Here is a 21,051-nt window from a genome sequence, read left to right as displayed (position 1 = left end):
AAATTTCGTTAGATTACTGGGAAAAATTAAGAGATAAAGAATGGCACAAATAAACTGACTTGTTCTGAAGTAATATTGTGACATAATCTTCAGGTTAACTGATTATGATTATGCAGGGGTTACTCAATATGTGCATATAGCATCATGGCCTGATAATACACTGGATGATGCGGAAGTCGTACTTTTTAACACACTCATCTAAATAAGAATGTTATAATATATGTAAATTGTTGTCACTGATGTGAGGATAGTGTACATAGCTACGGTAAACTGATGTTTCAGCTTCCTTAGTTTCAAGCTCAAAGTCACTTCCTGATAGTGATACCAGTCGCAAGGAAAGAGTGGCTACATAATTTTAATGCTATCCATGATTTGAGGTAGCGGTTTCTACATTTTATCTGTATTAATTCGGAGGATCTAACTTCGTTTAATCCTGCTTAGCAGGATTCGCAATGCGTTTCGAAATACAAAGCTCTAATTATCTGGTTTTCGACACTCAGCGCATATGGGTCAAACGTTCCTGAAATAAAACGTTAATGAAATAAAATAAAAGTACATTGTACCCATACTTCGACGAGATTATTGACTGTTATCACACGTTGCCTGTTAGTGAGGAGCTCGATGAAATCGTCTAGTCAGATGCTGTGGCGAGACCTGTAAGACACCGCTAGCCCACGCCTCTCGCGGTGTGCGTTTAACCCCATTTAAATGACGCGCCAAGCGCGCGCCCAGCGGCTGTACGATTAATTAAATAATCGGCGTGCTAAACACAGTTGAAATCTCTGGTCCAGAGGGACGTGAAGAGGCTGTGGTGCAGAGAGAGAGTAGAGTCAGTCGAGTCTTGTTCAGTCTTAAGAGTCAGTCGAGCTAGAAAGTGTCTTGTGAAACGATCATTCTGTGGATAATATTAGTGTGATGATTTCTTTTATATGTGTTGTGTTGTCTTCTTCGATGAGTAAAAAAAAAATAAGTAAAATAAATTTTTGTGATGTCCATCAATAAGTTCATTCCAGTAAAAATAGAACCACTTCCCTTCACCTTTATTCACCCCTTTTTCTTTCTTTCCTTTCAACAAAACAAAAAACAAAAAATTACCACCCACCCTTTTTTTTTTTAATTCCGGACATCACAATGCCTCGGTGCTCTGGTCCGCAGGTTCCATACCGTTGTACCTCAACATGTTCTGCATTACATCCACAAGAAGTTCCGTATTGTTGAAAGCCATGCAATCGACATTGCTTTCCACTAAATTATCCTTTATCGGCTGACTCCGTCTCCCCACTCTCCCTGCTCCTCACATATGCTAATGACCTTCACGTATCCTACAACTCCTGCGAATTTGATTCTAACAACCCCAGTGCTTTCCCTCTAATTTCCATCCGGGTATGCTACAGCCTCTATAACTACAGATTCGAGTCAATCTACACCTCACTCTACATCCTCCTCCCTCCCTCCTCAATTACATAGTTTTAACAGACTGACTCTGCCTTACAATGTAAATCTCACCCTTCTTAGCTTCACACTTTCTCCTACGCTTTCCTCTTCATTACCTTGACCTTGTCTCCTAGTTACGCATATTTTACATCCATTATTTTCGTACCACCCGTCCTACAAGGCTGCACACGTTGTCAAATGCCAATCCTACTGCCCGATTCATACCTCTCCTCTGAAAAAACCGGAACCACTCGACTTCTTCTCTCTGGAACTATCCATCTCTGCACAGGTCTTTCCCGATTAATTTATTCCACAATTTTATCCTTACATCTTAAAAAAGGGCGTCGTGAATATTATCGTTTTAAACCATAGTTTTAGCTATGGGTTTTCTGTTTGTTGCGGCAAGATGAGCATGTCCGTAGACGATTTGGAGCAATGTCAAAGCAAGCAGAGATTCTTGTGGACCATAATACCTTGGAATCACGGTGCAAGGAGCTATTAGAGCAATGATTTACTTTTTTTTTTTTGCCGTCTCTCTGCTGGCTGGTTTGATGCGGCTTCCCATGAATTTCTCTCCTATGCCAATCGCTTTCTTCTTCTACAGCTTTTCCCCTCTACAGCGATTATATTTCGATTTCTTCACGTTTCTAGTGTAGTCATTTCGCCTTAGCTTTTCCCTGCCCTTGCTAGGCTATCAGGGCATCAGTAATTGTATTCTAGCAGGATAATGCAAGACCTGCCCCCCACCGGAGTTCTCACCGCAAACGCCTTGTGGAATGCACGGATCATTGATTGAGCAGTCCAGTTTCCTGATTTACTACCCAAAGAGTACCGCTGAGAACCAACCCGAAGTGACCTATACTTTCATACCAGTGAGCTATCGTCACGAACTGACGCAGCATGTATTTCTCTAACGACAAAAAATTTCTCATTTGGGTATTCTTTGCTTCCATGCCGGAACGAATAGTAGAGTGTATGTGTGCCCGTGGATATCATACCTCATACTAACGTTAATAAAGGAAATCTGTTCCGAATAGAAGGAAATTGTAGTCATTTGATAAGCGTCAAACATATCCATAAAGTTTGATAAATATCAGACGCGTACTTCATGCTCTAAGACTTTCCATTTCCGCCAGTATAGTGTACCTTCTCCCATACTTTTAATTTATTTACATTGTTTTAAAGTATTGTGACTGATTATCGGAATGTTGCACCGCTGTGATATCACTCCAGTCCGTGGAGTGTGAGGGAATGAAAGAACAACGATCTCCTTATTACTTGAATGTTGACATCCCACACCACACTTAACGAATCAAATATGGTCAAGATGTATTCCAGTAGAAGCGGAATGGTAACTGTAAAAGGCCACCGTAATCAAGAATATGATTCGAGGGAAGGAATGTGATTGTTCAGATTGGGCAGGAAAGGAGCTCCCACATACGTGCTATGTTACTGTTCGAGGAACTCACACTGAGGATTTCCTTATATTGATGTTTAATGGTTAAATCTGAGCTTAAATCGTCAGTAATATCCTCCACGGGGTCAGCCACTAGCGTTCACCTGGTCTTCTGCTATCCCGCTTCACCTTGCCCCTCTTGCACAGTATTCGCGGGCGGTGACACATTCCACTATTGAACGAACTCCTCCCGGCTCGACCCACCTCAGTGTTTCCTGTTCCACTTGCTGTGCCGGCCCGCATGCTGGCATTTCGCTGACACTCCAACTTCACTGCTAAACCGTGAGTAATCGTCGGCTCTCTTCTCATTGCAACAGCGAGCGTCGTGCTTCTTACCGCTCCTAATGTCTTTCTCTCGCCACATACACAAAAGCGGTCACCACTGGCGCAGCAGGACGAGTTTCCCCGTACGTCACGCTCTTGCAAAAGATACCGTTGCATTCATCTCTGAAAGTACGAGACAAATCCTGTATCAAACATGGAAGTGTTCTTCAGGAGATAGTTTGTTGACGTAACGAGCGCTGAATGAAGTATTTAGGGCTAATGTTTTACTGAGTGCTCCAGAGACTTCGGATTCGTATCACTGCATTTTAGGATCTGAACTATTTCAGAACTGTGGTGAACTGATTCCAACCTTAGCCTGCCATCACATCACATAATTGTTCCAGAATCTGTAGAAGAATATTTTATGTACACTTTATAATGCAATAAATGAAGCAGACAAGAAGGAATAAAGTGACATAACAATAAAACTTTGAACATAGCTGCTAAGGTTCAGTGACCGTGTCAGAATTATATAGGAACAAATTAGCCCTCGGTCACAAATATTAAGTCAAAATTGACCAGGTTTCGACGCTACTGTGAGTGTCGTCTTAAGAATTAGACTAACCGTTCTAAAACATATTAGGTATATACTACATTAATAAAATTAAAGTTTGTACTGACTGGAAAAAGATGAAGTACTTACAAGTCACATATTAAAAAAGATCATAAAAATATTTTGAACAGACAGCAACCAGTAGCAATAAATGGTGGTTTTCAAATAACCAATACCATGGTTTTGACGGATTTAAACCCGGCTTCTTTACAGCGACAAAAAAAATTCACTTTAACAGTCAATCAGTACAGATATCTCCACGTGACATGAGTCGGCAATTGTCTGTAAGTCTGTATGTCAATTTTTAAAAGTAAAGGCCCTAGAGTCAAGCCCCTGGAGTCAAGGGCTTGTCAGATCAGTAAAACCAATCTCTTAAAATAACAGCTACATGGCGACTGCATGCTCATACTATTTTAAGAAGAAGGCTAAAAGGTAAAACGAGTATACAGAAGGATTATATAAGGCAAAACATCTTTAGGACATTACAGAAGGAGAAAAGGAAGTAAATGAAGATGAGACGGGCGAAAGGATACTGCAAAACGAATTTTATGGATTTTTAAAGGACCTAAGTCGGAATAGGTCCCCTGGGATTGTAGACATTCACTCATAATTACTGAGGGCCTTCAGTGAGCCATCAGTGACTGAACTGTTCCACCTTGTATGCAAGGTACATCAGATAGACGAAATATCCTCAGGCTTCGAGAAGAATAATTGCTATTTCAAAGAAGGCACGTGCTGACAGATGCGAATATTACTGTAACTCTGTTTCATAAGTGTGGGTTGCAAAATACTAACATGAATTATTTAGAAAAAATGCAAGCCGGCCTTGTAGCATTCAGTTTATTTTGTGTTTAAGTTAGAAACAATTCTTTATTCAACAAATAACAATACTGATACATGATGACCCACCAACTTACACATTAGTGGGTCTTAATTATCTACAATACAATTGTTTTCTTAGCAGCATTTGCAACTATGTTGCAGATTTCCTACTAACTACAGGATATGAGGATTTAAGTTACGCTATGGGCAAATGTTTCTGTCTACTGAAATACTGTTCTTACTGACCTAGCAAGCCAACTCATGCAGCGTTACAAGCGTGCCAGTAAATCTATAAACCTACTATTTTTTGGCCGTGCCCACCAAGCTAATCCCAGCGGGCGTGCCCCTGGCACTGGGCTGGCCTTAACTGGAAGACACTGTCATTGTTCCAAAAAAAAAAAAAAAAAACTTGAAACTACTTAACTACTATTTGTAATCATTAGTGTGCTGTGAGTTGTCTGGGATTGTTTCGCCAGACGACCAGTCGGTTTGCGTCCCGAGATATTTAGAACACGAGATTCAATATAGGCCGTATGAGTTACGAGGGCTATTCCGAAAGTAAGGTCCAGTCGATCGTGAGATGGAAACTACAGTGAAAATCCGATGAAGCTTTGCGTAGATGCGTTGAACAGTGTCTCTAGTACTCCCGCCGATAGCGTCGTCTCTCTTTTCAGCTCTGATCCCATAGAAAGAGCATAAACATGCCTGGAAAACAGGATATGGAAGCCTGTGAAAGATTTTGCCTGATTTCTTGCAGCCCACACAAGGTGACAGTCATGCATTTCCTTCTTCAAGACAGTTCTCGGCCGCACACTGCACGGGTAATAGGGATGCTCCTGCTGTGTTTCGATGGCAAGTGTTTGATCATCCACCATTCAACACGGACGTAGCTCCTTCTGATTTTTATTTCTACGCCAATGAACCGCTGGCTGTGAAGACAAGATTTTAGCAGGACAACAAGCTGCACGCCAGAGTAGAGAATTTGCAGAGAGCACGGGCAGCTGCCTTCTATAACGAGGTTATTGGAAAGTTGTTACAACGCTACAATAGGTGTATAACTCAGAGTGGCGACTGCTTAGAGAAACAGCTCGAGGATATAGCTAAGTGTTGAAAGAAAAACATTTTTGATTTTCAGTACGGTTTCCGTTTCGCGACCGATCAGAACTTACTTTCCGAACAACTCTCGTATATTAGAAGACAGCCTGCCGAAAGGCATCCAAGCAATTACAGCACATCTCTATTTAGAGAAAGTTTTTGATAATATTGAATGAAATAAACTTTTTCTAATTCTGAATAGTTTCCAAGTGCAGATAGAAGATATAAAACTTTTGCTGTTAGATGCTGACAATGAGGTTCTGTCAGAGACGGCACGGGACTTAAAAGAGCAGGTGAACGGAATAGACAGCTGCCCGAAAAGTGGTTATAAGTTCAACATCACCAAAAGCAGAACAAGTGTGATAGGAAATATTGGATGCCCACGTAATTAGATTAAGAGATGAGACACTAAAAGGAGTAGATGAATTTTGACATTTGGATAGCGAAATATAACTGATAATAGCAGACGTGGAGAGGCTATGAAATGCAATCTCTGAAAGAGGGAAATTTGTTAACATCTAATTGGTATTTAAGTTTTAGTAAGTCCTTTCTGAAGTTATTTAAATGGAGCGTGGCCTAGTATGCTGCCCTTCTAGCAGCAGATTATGGCAAATCGCTGGAGCAACGAACGTTACCTAGAGACCGTAAAAAAAAGCTGGTCGTTCCAGTTTTCAGTTAGGGTCGGAGCACAGATGCACATAATTATAAGACTTGATGGCAACCTGTTGTAGAATTATAGGACTTGTTTTATGCTCAAGAATGGTGACGTTGTTCAGAACGAAAACAACCCCTATAAAAATCAACATGGATTCCGCAAACAGAGGTCTTGCGAAACTCAGCTCGCTTCGTTCCTCCATGAGATCCATAGCTCTGCGGACAACGGCGCTGAAGTTTATGATGTGTTTCTTGAGTTCAGGAAGAAATTTGACATCGTACCGCACTCCCAGTCAGTGAAAAGAAAATTCGAGCTTGCCGAGTGTTGGACCAGAATTTCGAGTGGATTAAAGAGTTTCCTGCAGATAGAGTTCAGCTCGTCGCTCTTAATACAACAAAATCGACAGATGCAAAGGTCGTTTCCTAAGTATTTCAAGAAAGTGTGATTGGCTAGTCTAGTAGAAAGCGACGGAAGCTCATTGCAGATGATGCGGTCGTTTATAAGAAAGTAGAAACCCCAAAAGACAGTGTAGATTTGCAGAGTGACCTGTAGAGAATTGATGAATCGTACAGACTCTGGCATTTCACCCTGAATGTAAATAAATGTACAATATTGCTCTTATATACGAAAAGAAATCCATTACTGTACAACTACACTATTGATGAAAAATTCTGGAAACAGTATCTACCATAAAAATGCGTGAGTAACTATCCAGAACGATCCTACGTAGAATGTTCACTTACAATAAGTAGTAGAAAAAGCTGAAGGTAGACTGAGATTCATAGGTAAGGAGATACAACTTTATCCACAGAGATAGTGGCTTACTCGGCGGTTGTTCGACAGACTCATCAGCATTGTTCTTGATCCTGGGATCCTTACATCGAAGGACAGGTAGAAGAGGGGGAGAGAGAGGTAGGGAGAGAGACAGAGGGAGACAATGAGAGAGAAGATCCAATGGAAAGAGGCAAGTTTCGTCACAGGACCGTTTAGTCAGCGCGAGAGCATTACGGAGATTCTCGACAAAGTCCAACGGTAGACGTTACAAGCGAGGCGTTGTTCATCTCGGAGAGACTTACTATTGGAACTTTGAGTGAGCAGTTTCCGGAAAAGACGGACAACATACTGCTTCCTCTCACATAAAACCCGCGACCTGATCACGATGAGAAAGTTTGTGACTTTAGACAGAATACGGTGGCTTACTGACAGTCTTCTCCCACACCCCTTCGCGAGTGCGATAGAAAATGAGGGATTAGTCAGTGGCGCCAGAAGCACCCTCCGCCACACACCGTTAGGTGGCTGCCAGAGTATGATGTAGGTTTAGATGGAAGTTAAGTGGTTTAGACAAGATGTGAATGCATGCCCAACAGAAGAACATTGAAAGTTTGATTGGTATGTGTAACAAAGTAGGTACTGAACTGAACTGAGGGATAAGGAAGTTGTATCACATCTTCACTAAAAGAAGCGATCTGTTCACGAAATAGATCCTGAGGCACCAAGGAATCATCAGTTGATAATGTAGGTGAAGAGGGGTGAATAAATTGTAGAGCGAAACCACTGATTGAATAGTAAGCAGGTTACAGTTGATATAAGTTGTAGTATTTACACAGAGATGTAGAGTTTTGTAAGAACAGACTCCTGTGGAGTGCTGCAACAGATCAGTCTTTGGAACTAAGACCAAAACTACTACATAATCAACTTCTTTGACAAGACCACATAGGGGTGTAATCTATTGTGTTGGTCAGAATGAAAACGTTTAGGTACCTAAACGTTTTAAATTCCTTTCAATAACAGCGATTAATCATCCGAAGGCCTGGTGCCATTAATTCTTTAGCAAAGTCGGACACTGAGGCAAACTTCTCTATGTAAGATGGTTTTAATCTGATGACGAGACAGCCTTATTCACTAATGGGATTTTTTCAACAGTCTGTTTTTCCTTTTCGTGTTTTAATGGTTCCGGAGCACCTCCTTTGATTCGCGTTTGTGAGTCTGTATGAAGGAAGAAATATTTAGGTTGAGCTGCCCGTGAATTGCCAGGTCACTGGAGACGAACAAGAGATTGGATAAGGATCAGGAAGGAACTTCAGCGTGTACTTTCCAAAGGAATTATCTTGGCAAACCATCTTCTGCGGTTGGGTGAATTCGCAGGTGGCCCGGTGGGTATTTATTCTCTTATCAATTACGTTAGCACTTCACTAAGTTGGTACTAGTTCGTAACGAGTTTCCCATAGCAGTTCTATTGAAGCAAGACAGATTCTCATCGTTTGGATGTCGTGTACTGAATCTTTCTAACAATCATAGTACACTGTACGTGAGCTTTGAACCATGGCATAAATTGACTTGGTTACAGTTTTAAGGAAGCAGTCAATATCAATAATCGATTCGTCCATTGATCTCGTGTACTATATGCATGATGTCGACTGAAATCACCATCGTTGTCTGGTCTCTCAGATGCTATTACGTCACTTGGATACCTTCATTTATTGTAAAATGTGGAAAGGTGACTAATAGCAATTACGCCTTTGAGCACTGTGCCTCAAATGTCATGAGAATTGATCAATAAGAATCTGTTGGCGATTTGGCTTTAAATATCAGAAAACTTGTAAAAACAAAATCATACGCTACTGGGGGTGTACATTTCGTAACCTTTCAGGGGTAAATTACGTGCTTGGGTAATTCAACTGACCGATTAAAAGAAAATTTATTTTCGTATCTAATTGTCATGTATTTTTCACATTCCATACAGACTTGGAAGGAAAACGTTTAAACTGAATTGCTTATTTACAGGTATGTAGCAATCCAAGTCATTCAAGGAAGACATCAGAAACCAATCCGCGCAAGTTAAAAAATCAGCCTCCTTGAAATGGAACTGAGTAGTATTGAAGACAGCTATAGAAACTGAGATACAAATGATAACTCTGACTAAGTAAGTGTGGAACACATATTGTGATAAAGTTCATCTTTTAACGTGGGAATATAGGGGTGAAGAAACTGGAATTGTGAACATTGTAGTTGTTACATGAAGCCAGATGGAAATACACAGATGAACATAGGGATTAGAAAAAAACTCTAAAAGAGTAGGAATTCCGTGTTAATGCTCCCACAAGTAATTTGATTCGCGTTGTTACGGATTATTATTTGGGCATGCAGAATGAGTGTAAAGGCTGTTCAGTAGAGTAGAAATTCAGCTATGAAAATATTACCACTTAGGAGGAGATAAAAGGTGACTTCTATCTAGTGGAAAGACTGATAACAAGAGGAGCAAATTGCAGAACTACTAAAGAGACTGCCTACACTACGGTATATTGACAATTTTTACTTATGAACCGTCTGACGGCAACTGAATAAAACAAAATTTCAGTGCCATACGAGTTTCGCCTTTATTTTGTATAAGGCATCATCAGTGGCCTGGAATACGTACATATGTTTGCTTCTTACTTTACATTTTGATCACTATACCTATAGGTTATAAACAGTTCTGGTAGTTGGTATTTGCTATTAAGTAGCAATGTTTTGAACTGTACTTACAGATTGCGTGGACGATTTCCTACATATTACGCTTCTGTTGTATTTTTGTGTTGTTCTTCTTTTTATAAATGCCAATTTGCGGTTTTTTCCCACATTTCACTGCGCTATGAACTGAACACTTGTTTCGATGGAACGTTTTGGTTTCTGTTGCCGACTGTCAGATGTTTTCGTCAAAGATCGAATGTTATTGCCAAACTTTCGAGTGTAATTATTGAAGTATCTGTGATCTGTTCGTGTACGCATATGTGTGTGTGTTTTGGTGTCCGATATATAGTGGGCTGTGTTTGTGTGCGTGTGAGTTGACTGTGTCTGTGTGTGTGTGTGTTTTGGTGTGTAATTTTTTTTGTGAGCTGTGTTTCTTCGAGGGTGTGTGTGTGTGTGTGTGTGTGTGTGTGTGTGTGTGTGTGTGTGTGTGTGTGCGTGCATGCGTGTGTTTTGGTGTTTATAACTGTTTATAGCCTATAGGTACAGTGACCAAAATGTAAATTTAATAGCAAACATACGTACATATTCCAGGCCACTGATGATGCCTTGCAGAAAATAAAGGCGAAACGCGAATGCTACTAAAATTGCGTTTTATTCAGTTGCTGTCAGACGGTCCAAAAGTAAAAATTATCAATTTACCGTATTATTACACGCAACTGAGGAAGACAGGAATTGGACTACAATAATTGAAGATGCCTACACTACGTTCGTCAGTCCTCTCCTAGAGTGTTGCTGCGTGGTATGAAATCTGCGTAGGATAGGACTGACGTACGGATTCAAATAGGGAGAGAGCGTCACGGATATGATACATGATTGAGACTACAACCATAAAGTAAATCGTTGTTTCTTTGCGGCAGGATCACCTCACGTAATTTCAACCACCTGTATTCTTCTCCGAATGCGACAATATTTTGTTAGCGGCCATCTACATACACGGAATGATCACTGTAAAAAAGTAAGAGAAATAAGAGCTCGCATGGAAGAATTTAAGCTTTTGTTTTTCTCGCACTGACTTCGAGAGTGGAACGGTTGAGAAATTGTTTTAAGGTGTTTCGATGAACCCTTTGCCAGATACTTCGTTGTGATTTGCCGAGTAGTCATGTAAATGTAGCATGTGAGTGACTACGTTCCGGGAATTCAACCGAACCAGTGCTCCCTGGCCAGTGAGGAAAATAGATCCGTGTTTCATCCTGCAGTCCCTTAACCTCGCAGAGTGCGAGCGGGTCGAGTTTCATCACGCACGGCTATTTCCACTTTCCTTGACACTTCCAGTTTAGTGCACAACGGCGAGTACTCTCTCATTAAAGCAGGCGCGTAGCACCCATCCCAACTCTTAAGAGAGTAGCACTTGTGTCCACGTTTTCTTCAACAGTCGCGAGATTATTAAACTCGAGCTAGCGCTTGCGTTAGGAGACCTTGGCACGATTCTCTTAGGGTTCAAGTCGAATGAGTAACGGTTTTCCAATTAAGAGCTTTGCTGCTCCAAGCTATTTTCGAGAGTTTCAGTTCGTGATCCTTCCGTCTCTAATTAGCCAACACTGCAGCAGCTGACTTAAGCAATATCTCGTTAGTAAAAACTGAGCTATAGTTCGTTCTGCTACACGAAAACATTGGTATCTTTACGGCTTCCGACGTTGCTTCATTGAAACGAGCGTACGTGCTCTAAGTGAAACGAATAATTCAGAAAAGATACCTTTCGTCTCATTCTCCTTTATTTCGTGGACAGAGCTTCCAACGTTTGGACTGTCGTTCATGTTGTGGCACTAAAGAATCCTCACCAGCATAAAACTGGCAGTCAGGTACATTTTAGATCCACTATACTTTTGCACTAGTTGAAACATTATGGGATTGTGGGAAAAGGTCAACAATTATTGACTTCATATCGGCGAAGTAGGAAGCAGAAATTGTCCTCCAGTGTTAACAGACAAGAGGTTTAAAACTGGCAGGGATGACGTAGAGTGGGCGCTGCCACAGGGTTCTGTTCTGGGTCTGTTGTCACGATTTATCACTAAACATAACAGGGCACTTAATTTTTTTTTTTTTTTGCGGATGACACGAGCGTAATTGCGAAAGACATGAAATGTAATATGAATTATATTGTTTAAAGGGTAGTCAGTAGCATGAGGAGGTAGCTCTCAGGAAACAGGTTAATATCATTTAATTGCAACACATCAGGAGGAGTATATTCCCATTTAGAAATACCACTGATGTTTGCCTTTAGGGGTGGCTCCCACGAACATTCACCTAGGTACAAGACAATTCGTGTAACTCCTCCCATACAGTGTACGTGAAAGTTAACAACACAGTGAGTTACCTGCAACAGTTCGGTACATGGCACAAAATACACCTAACCTTTGTTAATATTAAAAACACCAATATAGCCAATCATGCACTAGAGCAAGTCTTTTTCACATGCCCTGTTACAAGTAGCTGCTTTTAAGAATTTACTAGTCTCTGCGGTCAGTTGTATTACAGCGATCCATTACAAAGTCTGTATCCAAAACCGAACTGATCATTCACTCTGGCCACCCACATTAATTCTGTCACTTATGGAAATCTACACTTAATCACAATGTTCTTGTGACCATTAGGAAAACAGTGACTTACAGTGCCTGCTGGAAGTACTATCTTTCTTAGCACAGGTAGTCACTTTCACATACTGGTGACTACTACGATTTATTTGTTGCTAGCAGGACCTTGGGGCTCAAGGCAAAAAAGCTATGTCAATCTAACAATAAACTGTAATTCAAACTTTCAGCATTCCTTGAGGTGGCAGTAGGTGACAGTCCTGGCCAAGGGCAGTGCTGCTGGAGCAGAGTATGAGTGTGATGTCCTGTGCAGTAATGGGAGTGTTTACGTCTGAGGGGGGGGGGGGGGGAGTGGTAACTGATCCAAGTACTGCGACGAATGTATTGGAGCATCCAAGGACTGTGGGGAAGAGAGTGTAATTAAAGTTGTCGCGAATGGAGAAGTCTTCAGGTGACGTGGGAAGCAAAATGGTTCGCATTACTGAGGTTATCAGGGAAGGGGGGTCGTCATGGAGAAGGGGATAATGTGGGGCAGGGTGGCTACCAGCACTTGGAGGAGATGACAAGGAGGGTAGGGTTGTCGTGTACTTTTCTGGCGCCAGTCCTGGCGTTTCTTCACTGTTAAGAAGTTACATATGTGCCAATGGTGGAGGAGAGTATCCCACTCATGGGTGTAAAGGAAGGAGCAGTAGGAACTGTGGGATTCACCAAGAAGAAGGATGGCCTGTGGAGGAAGAGCAGGGTGACGAGGGTAGTTAAGTTTGGTATCAACATGGACCTACACAGATTCAGTGATGGTTTTCTGGAGAAAGGGTGAGATATGGGTGACATTAGTTTTGTTGTGAAAAGTAAATGGGTGGGTTACGACCTGTAAGGCAATGGATTCCCAGTAGACATCCCAGTCTGCATGGCGGTACTCATGGATGGACTTTGGAGAGGCAGTAGGATGGGGGCAGAAGGGCGGTGATGGAGGTTGTAGGGTGGCGAGGAACTGATGCCACTGCTGAAGGGTGGCAGGGTCACCAATGTGGATGTTGATGTCTGCAGCAATCATATGGGTGGAGAATGTGCGGACAACAAGGGAGATTAATTCGTGGGGGTGATGGTGACAGAGGGAAAAGGGAAGCTGGGGATGAGGTGTTCATTGTGGTTGTTCAGCAGGGATTGTGACTGTTCAGGGATATGCTTGAGGTGGCCATTAGTGACCCCACCTCGTGTGAGGGGAACAGAATTGTTGGAGCAGTGAAGGAGGTAGGGAGAGATGCAGATAATGTGGTTAGGTTAGAGGAAGAGTTCGTCAAGGATGATGGAGTCGACCTGGTGCTGGGCCAGGGTATGCATGAAGAGGTATTTGTTGACAGGGAGGGAGTTTTTAGGTACAAGAGACGATACAGTTTGCACACCAGGGGGGGGGGGGGAGACAGGGAGGGGATGGGGGAAGGGAGCGAAGGAGTAAAGGAAGGAGGAGAGAGACTTAAATGAGAGTGTCTAGGAGGTGAAGTGGGTATTGTTGTGGGAGTATATATTCAAACATAAGATGGAGTGGGCAGCAAGGGAGATCAGCTGGATAATGTGGGGACATTGGAAGGGGTGGATATTCTGGAGGAAGATGGTCAGGAAACAAATAATGTCTCTGGCCAAAGGGGGAAGGCCAAGGGATTTGTTGTGGTGAGTGAGCTGATAGATTATGCTGATGGGAACTGTGAGCTTGAGGTTGGTGGGAGGGAGGTTTGGCAGTGCATTTTGAGGAGTAGGTGGGGTGTGATTCATTGCAAGTGTTACAGGAAGGAGGAGCGGTGAGGTTAAGAAACTGTTTGAGGAAGTGAGAGGCTTCACAGTGGGGGAAGGTGTGGGCATTTCTGCAGTTTTGAGTGAGATGGTCATTGTAGAGGACATGGCACTGTCAGTGATAGGATTGAGAAGAGGAACAGAAGTGGTCAACTGGATGGTGGCAGTTGAAAATCATGGCCCCCTGAGTGAGCATGTGATCTATGGAGGAGGTGGAATATGTAAACACACGCATCAGGAAGGTAGATATGGCAGGTTGAGTGGATTTATAGGGTAGGGTCGGCATTCACCTCTGCCTCTGTGACTACAGGTCTGAGGTAAGTGATCGTGGTGGTGAGGGTTGTCAGACAAGGAGGAGGTTGAGGCTGATAGGAAGAGGAGGAGGTAAGGAAAGGTGTGAGAGACTCATGTGGGCCAAACGTGAAGCATGGAAGTTTCTGGAGGAGGTCATTGTGGAAATAGAGAGAGGGGATTTGATAAGGACAGAGTCTCTGTAAGGGATAAGTTGAGAAATAGGGATACACATGCAGATTCAAGGGTGTGGGTGTGGCCATTGAGGAATTTATATTCAGGGTTGTGAAGGATGAATGTATGCTAGGTGTGGGCTGGGGCAGGGGATGGGGGAGCAGGGGTGGTGTCCAATGTGAGATCAAAAGGAAGAGGGGCGGGCAGTGGTTTCTTGGTGGAGTGGGTGGAGGTGAGGTCAGCTCGCAGATGTTTGGTGTTTTTTTGGTGGTGATACAAGGGCAGCAGTGGGAATAGGAGCCGGAGCACAAGCAACCATTTATGATTGTGCTATCCATCTCATGCCTATCCTGAAATACCTTGACCTCACCCTTGGTCAGCTTCTCACCTGGTCTCCCCATCTCATTACCGTCCAATACAAAGCCCACAATAGACTTTGCCACCTCAAACTCATGGCAATGGGGATTGCATCCTTTCCACATCTTCTCCTTTCCCTCAACCTGTACATCATTCTCCCCCCCCCCTCTGGTGTCTCCTATCCACTCTACCCCCAGCCTATTTCCAGTCCTTTACTGTTGTGTCAACCCTTTCACTACCTCCACGGCGTCCACCTCCTTCCACAATGTACATACCTCCCCCCTCCTCAGGGCTCCTTCTTCCATAATGTTTCCTTTCCATGAACGGTTTTTTCCTCCCTCCTATGCCCCCTTCCTTTCCCTCGCACTTCTCTACATCTCTGCATCTCTGTGCTTCCTCCTGATTTGCCTTCCCTCTCCCACCCCTCCCATTTCCTGCCCCTTAGTGCGTCATCTGACCCACTTCCTTTTCATCACACCCACTCCAGCCCCCCTTCCTCGCTGCTCCCTCGTCTCACCTCTTTTCTCTCCTCTCAGGTTTCCCTTACCTCATCAGGTCCCTCCTGGCAGTTTTTATTCTTCATCATGTGTGCTCCATATCGTGCAATGGTTTTAAAGCTTCGTCGTTCTGGTGTGTTTTAATGCTGTGGCCAAATTTAAAATTGCACTTGTTACTCTGAAGTCACATTTTACATGCTCTGCACATTGCCAACTCGGTTTTTTATATTTATGTGGGCTCTTTTAACTGTCCTACAATGAACGTCTCATGCAAGTGTATATTTTAACCCCCATTATCTCCCACTACTATGTTCTTATGTCCCCCATTTTTATCACCTTTTATGTGTCTCATATCGCCTTTTTATTTGTTCAGTCACTCTACTGAAGAGCGGCAGACTGTGCTGCTGAGAGCCATTCCCTGACCATACGGGGCTGGAGAATGAAATCACAATAAAAAAAAAAAACAGCAGACTCCAGTGGCGGATACTCACCTGAAGATGGCTGAACGGTTTGCTAACCTCTTCATCTCAGAGTAGCACTTGCAACCTACGTCCTCAATTATTTGCTTGACGTATTCCAATCTCTGTCTTCCTCTACAGTTTTGCCCTCTACAGCTCCCTCTAGTACCATGAAAGTCAATCCCTCATGTCTTAGCAGATGTCCTATCATCCTGTCCCTTCTCCTTATCAGTGTTTTCCACATATTCCTTTCCTCTCCGATTCTGCATAGAACCTCCTCATTCCTTACCTTATCAGCCCACCTAATTTTCAACATTCGTCTATAGCACCACATCTCAAATGCTTCGATTCTCTTCTGTTCCGGTTTTCCCACAGTCCATGTTTCACTACCATACAATGCTGTACTCCAGACGTACATCCTCAGAAATTTCTTCCTCAAATTAAGGCCGGTATTTGATATTAGTAGACTTCTCTTGGCCAGAAATGCCTTTTTTGCCATAGCGAGTCTGCTTTTGATGTCCTCCTTCCTCCATCCGTCATTGGTTATTTTACTGCCTAGGTAGCAGAATTCCTTAACTTCATTGACTTCGTGACCATCAATCCTGATGTTAAGTTTCTCGCTGTTCTCATTTCTACTACTTCTGATTACCTTCGTCTTTCTCCGATTTACTCTCAAACCATACTGTATACTCATTAGACTGTTCATTCCGTTCAGCAGATCATTTAATTCTTTTTCACTTCCACACAGGATAGCAATGTTATCAGCGAATCGTATCATTGATATCCTTTCACCTTGTATTTTAATTCCACTCCTGAACCTTTCTTTTATTTCCATCATTGCTTCCTCGATGTACAGATTGAAGAGTAGGGGCGAAAGGCTACAGCCTTGTCTTACACCCTTCTTAATACGAGCATTTCGTTCTTGATCGTCCACTCTTATTATTCCCTCTTGGTTGTTGTACACATTGTATATGACCCGTCTCTCCCTATAGCTTACCCCTATTTTTTTCAGAATCTCGAACAGCTTGCACCATTTTACATTGTCGAACTTTTTTTCCAGGTCGACAAATCCTATGAACGTATCTTGATTTTTCTTCAGCCTTGCTTCCATTGTTAGGTGTAACGTCAGAATTGCCTCTCTCGTGCCTTTACTTTTCCTAAAGCCAAACTGATCGTCCCCTAGCGCATTCTCAATTTTCTTCTCCATTCTTCTGTGTATTATTCATGAAAGCAGCTTCGATGCATGAGCTGTTAAGCTGACTGTGCGATAATTTTCGCACTTGTCAGCTCTTGCCGTCTTCGGAATTGTGTGGATGATGCTTTTTCGAAAGTCAGATGGTATGTCGCCAGACTCATATATTCTACACACCAACGTGAATAGTCGTTTTGTTGCCACTTCCCCCAAAGATTTTAGAAATTCTGATGGAATGTTATCTATCCCTTCTGCCTTATGTGACCGTAAGTCCTCCAAAGCTCTTTTAAATTCCGATTCTAGTACTGGGTCCCCTATCTCTTCTAAATCAACTCCTGTTTCTTCTTCTATCACATCAGACAAATCTTCACCCTCATAGAGGCTTTCAATGTATTCTTTCCACCTATCTGCTCTCTCCTCTGCATTTAACAGTGGAATTCCCGTTGCACTCTTAATGTTACCACCGTTGCTTTTAATGTCACCAAAGGTTGTTTTGACTTTCCTGTATGCTGAGTCTGTCCTTCCGACAATCATATCTTTTTCGATGTCTTCACATTTTTCCTGCAGCCATTTCGTCTTAGCTTCCCTGCACTTCCTATTTATTTCATTCCTCAGCGACTTGTATTTCTCTATTCCTTATTTTCCCGGAACATGTTTGTACTTCCTCCTTTCATCAATCTTCTGTTACCCATGGTTTCTTCGCAGCTACCTTCTTTGTACCTATGTTTTCCTTCCCAGCTTCTGTGGGGGCCCTTTTTAGAGATGTCCTTTCCTCTTAAATTGTGCTGCCTACTGCGCTATTCCTTATTGCTGTATCTATAGCGTTAGAGAAATTCAAACGTATCTCGTCATTCCTTGGAACTTCCGTATCCCACTTCTTTGCGTATTGATTCTTCCTGACTAATGTCTTGAACTTCAGCCTACTCTTCATCACTACTATATTGTGATCTGAGTCTATATCTGCTCCTTGGTACGCCTTACAATCCAGTATCTGATTTCGGAATCTCTGTATGACCATGATGTAATCTAATTGAAATCTTCACGTATCTTCCGGCCTTTTCCAAGTATACCTCCTCCTCTTGTGATTCTTGAACAGGGTATTCGCTATTACTAGCTGAAACTTGTTACAGAACTCAATTAGTCTCTCTCCTCTTTCATTCCTTGTCCCAAGCCCATATTCTCCTGTAACCTTTTCTTCTACTTCTTCCCCTACAACTGCATTCCAGTCGCCCATGACTATTAGATTTTCGTCCCCCTTTTACATAGTGCATTACCCTTTCAATATCCTCATACACTTTCTCTATCTGTTCATCTTCAGCTTGCGACATGGGCATGTATACCTGAACTATCGTTGTCGGCGTTGGTCTGCTGTCGTTTCTGATTAGAACAACCCGGTCACTGAACTGTTCACAGTAACACACCCTCTGCCCTAACCCTCCTATTCATAACGAATCCTACACCTGTTATACCATTTTCTGCTGCTATTGATATTACCCGATACTCATCTGACCAGAAATCCTTGTCTTCCTTCCACTTCACTTCTCTGACCCCTACTATATCTAGATTGAGCCTTTGCATTTCCCTTTTCACATTTTCTAGTTTCCCTACCACATTCAGGCTTCTGACATTCCACGCCCCGACTCGTAGAACATTTTCCTTTCGTTGATTATTCAATCTTTTTCTCATGGTAACCTCCCCCTTGGCAATCCCCTCCCGAAGATCCGAATGGGGGACTATTCCGGAATCTTTTGCCAATGGAGAGATCATCATGACACTTCTTCACTACAGGCCACATGTCCTGTGGATACACGTTACGTGTCTTTAATGCAGTGGTTTCCATTGCCTTCTGCATCCTCATGTCGTTGATCATTGCTGATTCTTCCGCCTTTAGGGGCAATTTCCCCCCCTAGGACAAGAGAGTGCCCTGAACCTCTACCCGCTCCTCCGCCCTCTTTGACAAGGCCGTTGGCAGAATGAGACTGACTTCTTATGCCGGAAGTCTTCGCCCGCCAATGCTGATTATTTATCAAAATTTAGTAAGTGGCGGGGATCGAACACGGGACCGAAGACGTTTTGATTGTGAATCGGGCTACCCCTAGACCACGGGTGATCTATACTAATGGAGTAGATCATAAGAATTGTAACGCTGAACAGTTAAAAGACTTCGTAGCATTTAATAATCTGAGGATAACGAGAGGCTCTTATCGACATACAAGTATCCATAAATTAATCTGGTGTCCCAGAGGAATCAAGTCAGTCACTGATTATATCTTAAAAATCACAAAACCACACCTTTAGTACAAGATACCAGATCAGAAAGAGGGTACGATATACGTTTATACACTCCTGGAAATTGAAATCAGAACACCGTTAATTCATTGTCCCACTAATGGGAAACTTTATTGACACATTCCTGGGGTCAGATACATCACATGATCACACTGACAGAACCGCAGGCACATAAACACAGGCAACAGAGCATGCACAATGTCGGCACTAGTACAGTGTATATCCACCTTTCGCAGCAATGCAGGCTGCTATTCTCCCTTGGAGACGATCGTAGAGATGCTGGATGTAGTCTTGTGGAACGGCTTGCTATGCCATTTCCACCTGGCGCCTCAGTTGGACCAGCGTTCGTGCTGGACGTGCAGACCGCGTGAGACGACGCTTCATCCAGTCCCAAACATGCTCAATGGGGGACAGATCCGGAGATCTTGCTGTCCAGGGTAGTTGACTTACACCTTCTAGAGCACGTTGGGTGGCACGGGATACATGCGAACGTGCATTGTCCTGTTGGAGCAGCAAGTTCCCTCGCCGGTCTGGGAATGGTAGAACGATGGGTTCGATGACGGTTTGGATGTACCGTGCACTTTTCAGTGTCCCCTCGACCATCACCAGAGGTGTACGGCCAGTGTAGGAGATCGCTCCCCACACCATGATGCCGGGTGTAGGCCCTGTGTGCCTTGGTCGTATGCAGTCCTGATTGTGGCGCTCACCTGCACGGCGCCAAACACGCATACGACCATCATTGGCACCAAGGCAGAAGCGACTCTCATCGCTGAAGACGACACGTCTCCATTCGTCCCTCCATTCACGCCTGTCGCTACACCAATGGAGGCGGGCTGCACGATGTTGGGGCGTGAGCGGAAGACGGCCTAACGGTGTGCCGGGCCGTAGCCCAGCTTCATGGAGACAGATGCGAATGGTCCTCGCCGATACCCCAGGAGCAACAGTGTCCCTAATTTGCTGGGAAGTGGCGGTGCGGTCCCCTACGGCACTGCGTAGGATCCTACGGTCTTGGCGTGCATCCGTGCGTCGCTGCGGTCCGGTCCCAGGTCGACGGGCACGTGCACCTTCCGCCGACCACTGGCGACAACATCGATGTACTGTGGAGACCTCACGCCCCACGTGTTGAGCAATTAGGCGGTACGTCCACCCGGTCTCCCGAATGGCCACTATACGCGCTCGCTCAAAGTCCGTCAACTGCACATACGGTTCACGTCCACGCTGTCGCGGCATGCTACCAGTGTTAAAGACTGCGATGGAGCTCCGTATGCCACAGCAAACTGGCTGACACTGACGGCGGCGGTGCACAAATGCTGCGCAGCTAGCGCCATTCGACGGCCAACACCGCGGTTCCTGGTGTGTCCGCTGTGCCGTGCGTGTGAGCATTGCTTGTACAGCCCTCTCGCAGTGTCCGTAGCAAGTATGGTGGGTCTGACACACCGGTGTCAATTTGTTCCTTTTTCCATTTCCAGGAGTGTATTAAGACCATTTTGTGGTGACACCTAAATGAAAATACCACAGTATTGTGTTGACTATAAAACCTGGAGACAAATTCTTCAGAATGCATCTACTGCAAGATCCAGTGTGAGACATGTACATCAAAGGAGTACCTCTCAAAAGCTAAAGCTACA

This window comes from Schistocerca gregaria, chromosome 8, assembly GCF_023897955.1.
Source record: "Schistocerca gregaria isolate iqSchGreg1 chromosome 8, iqSchGreg1.2, whole genome shotgun sequence".
Lineage (NCBI taxonomy): Eukaryota > Metazoa > Arthropoda > Insecta > Orthoptera > Acrididae > Schistocerca > Schistocerca gregaria.
The sequence above is the reverse complement of the archived record's forward strand: the minus strand, read 5'-3'. Positions refer to the sequence as shown.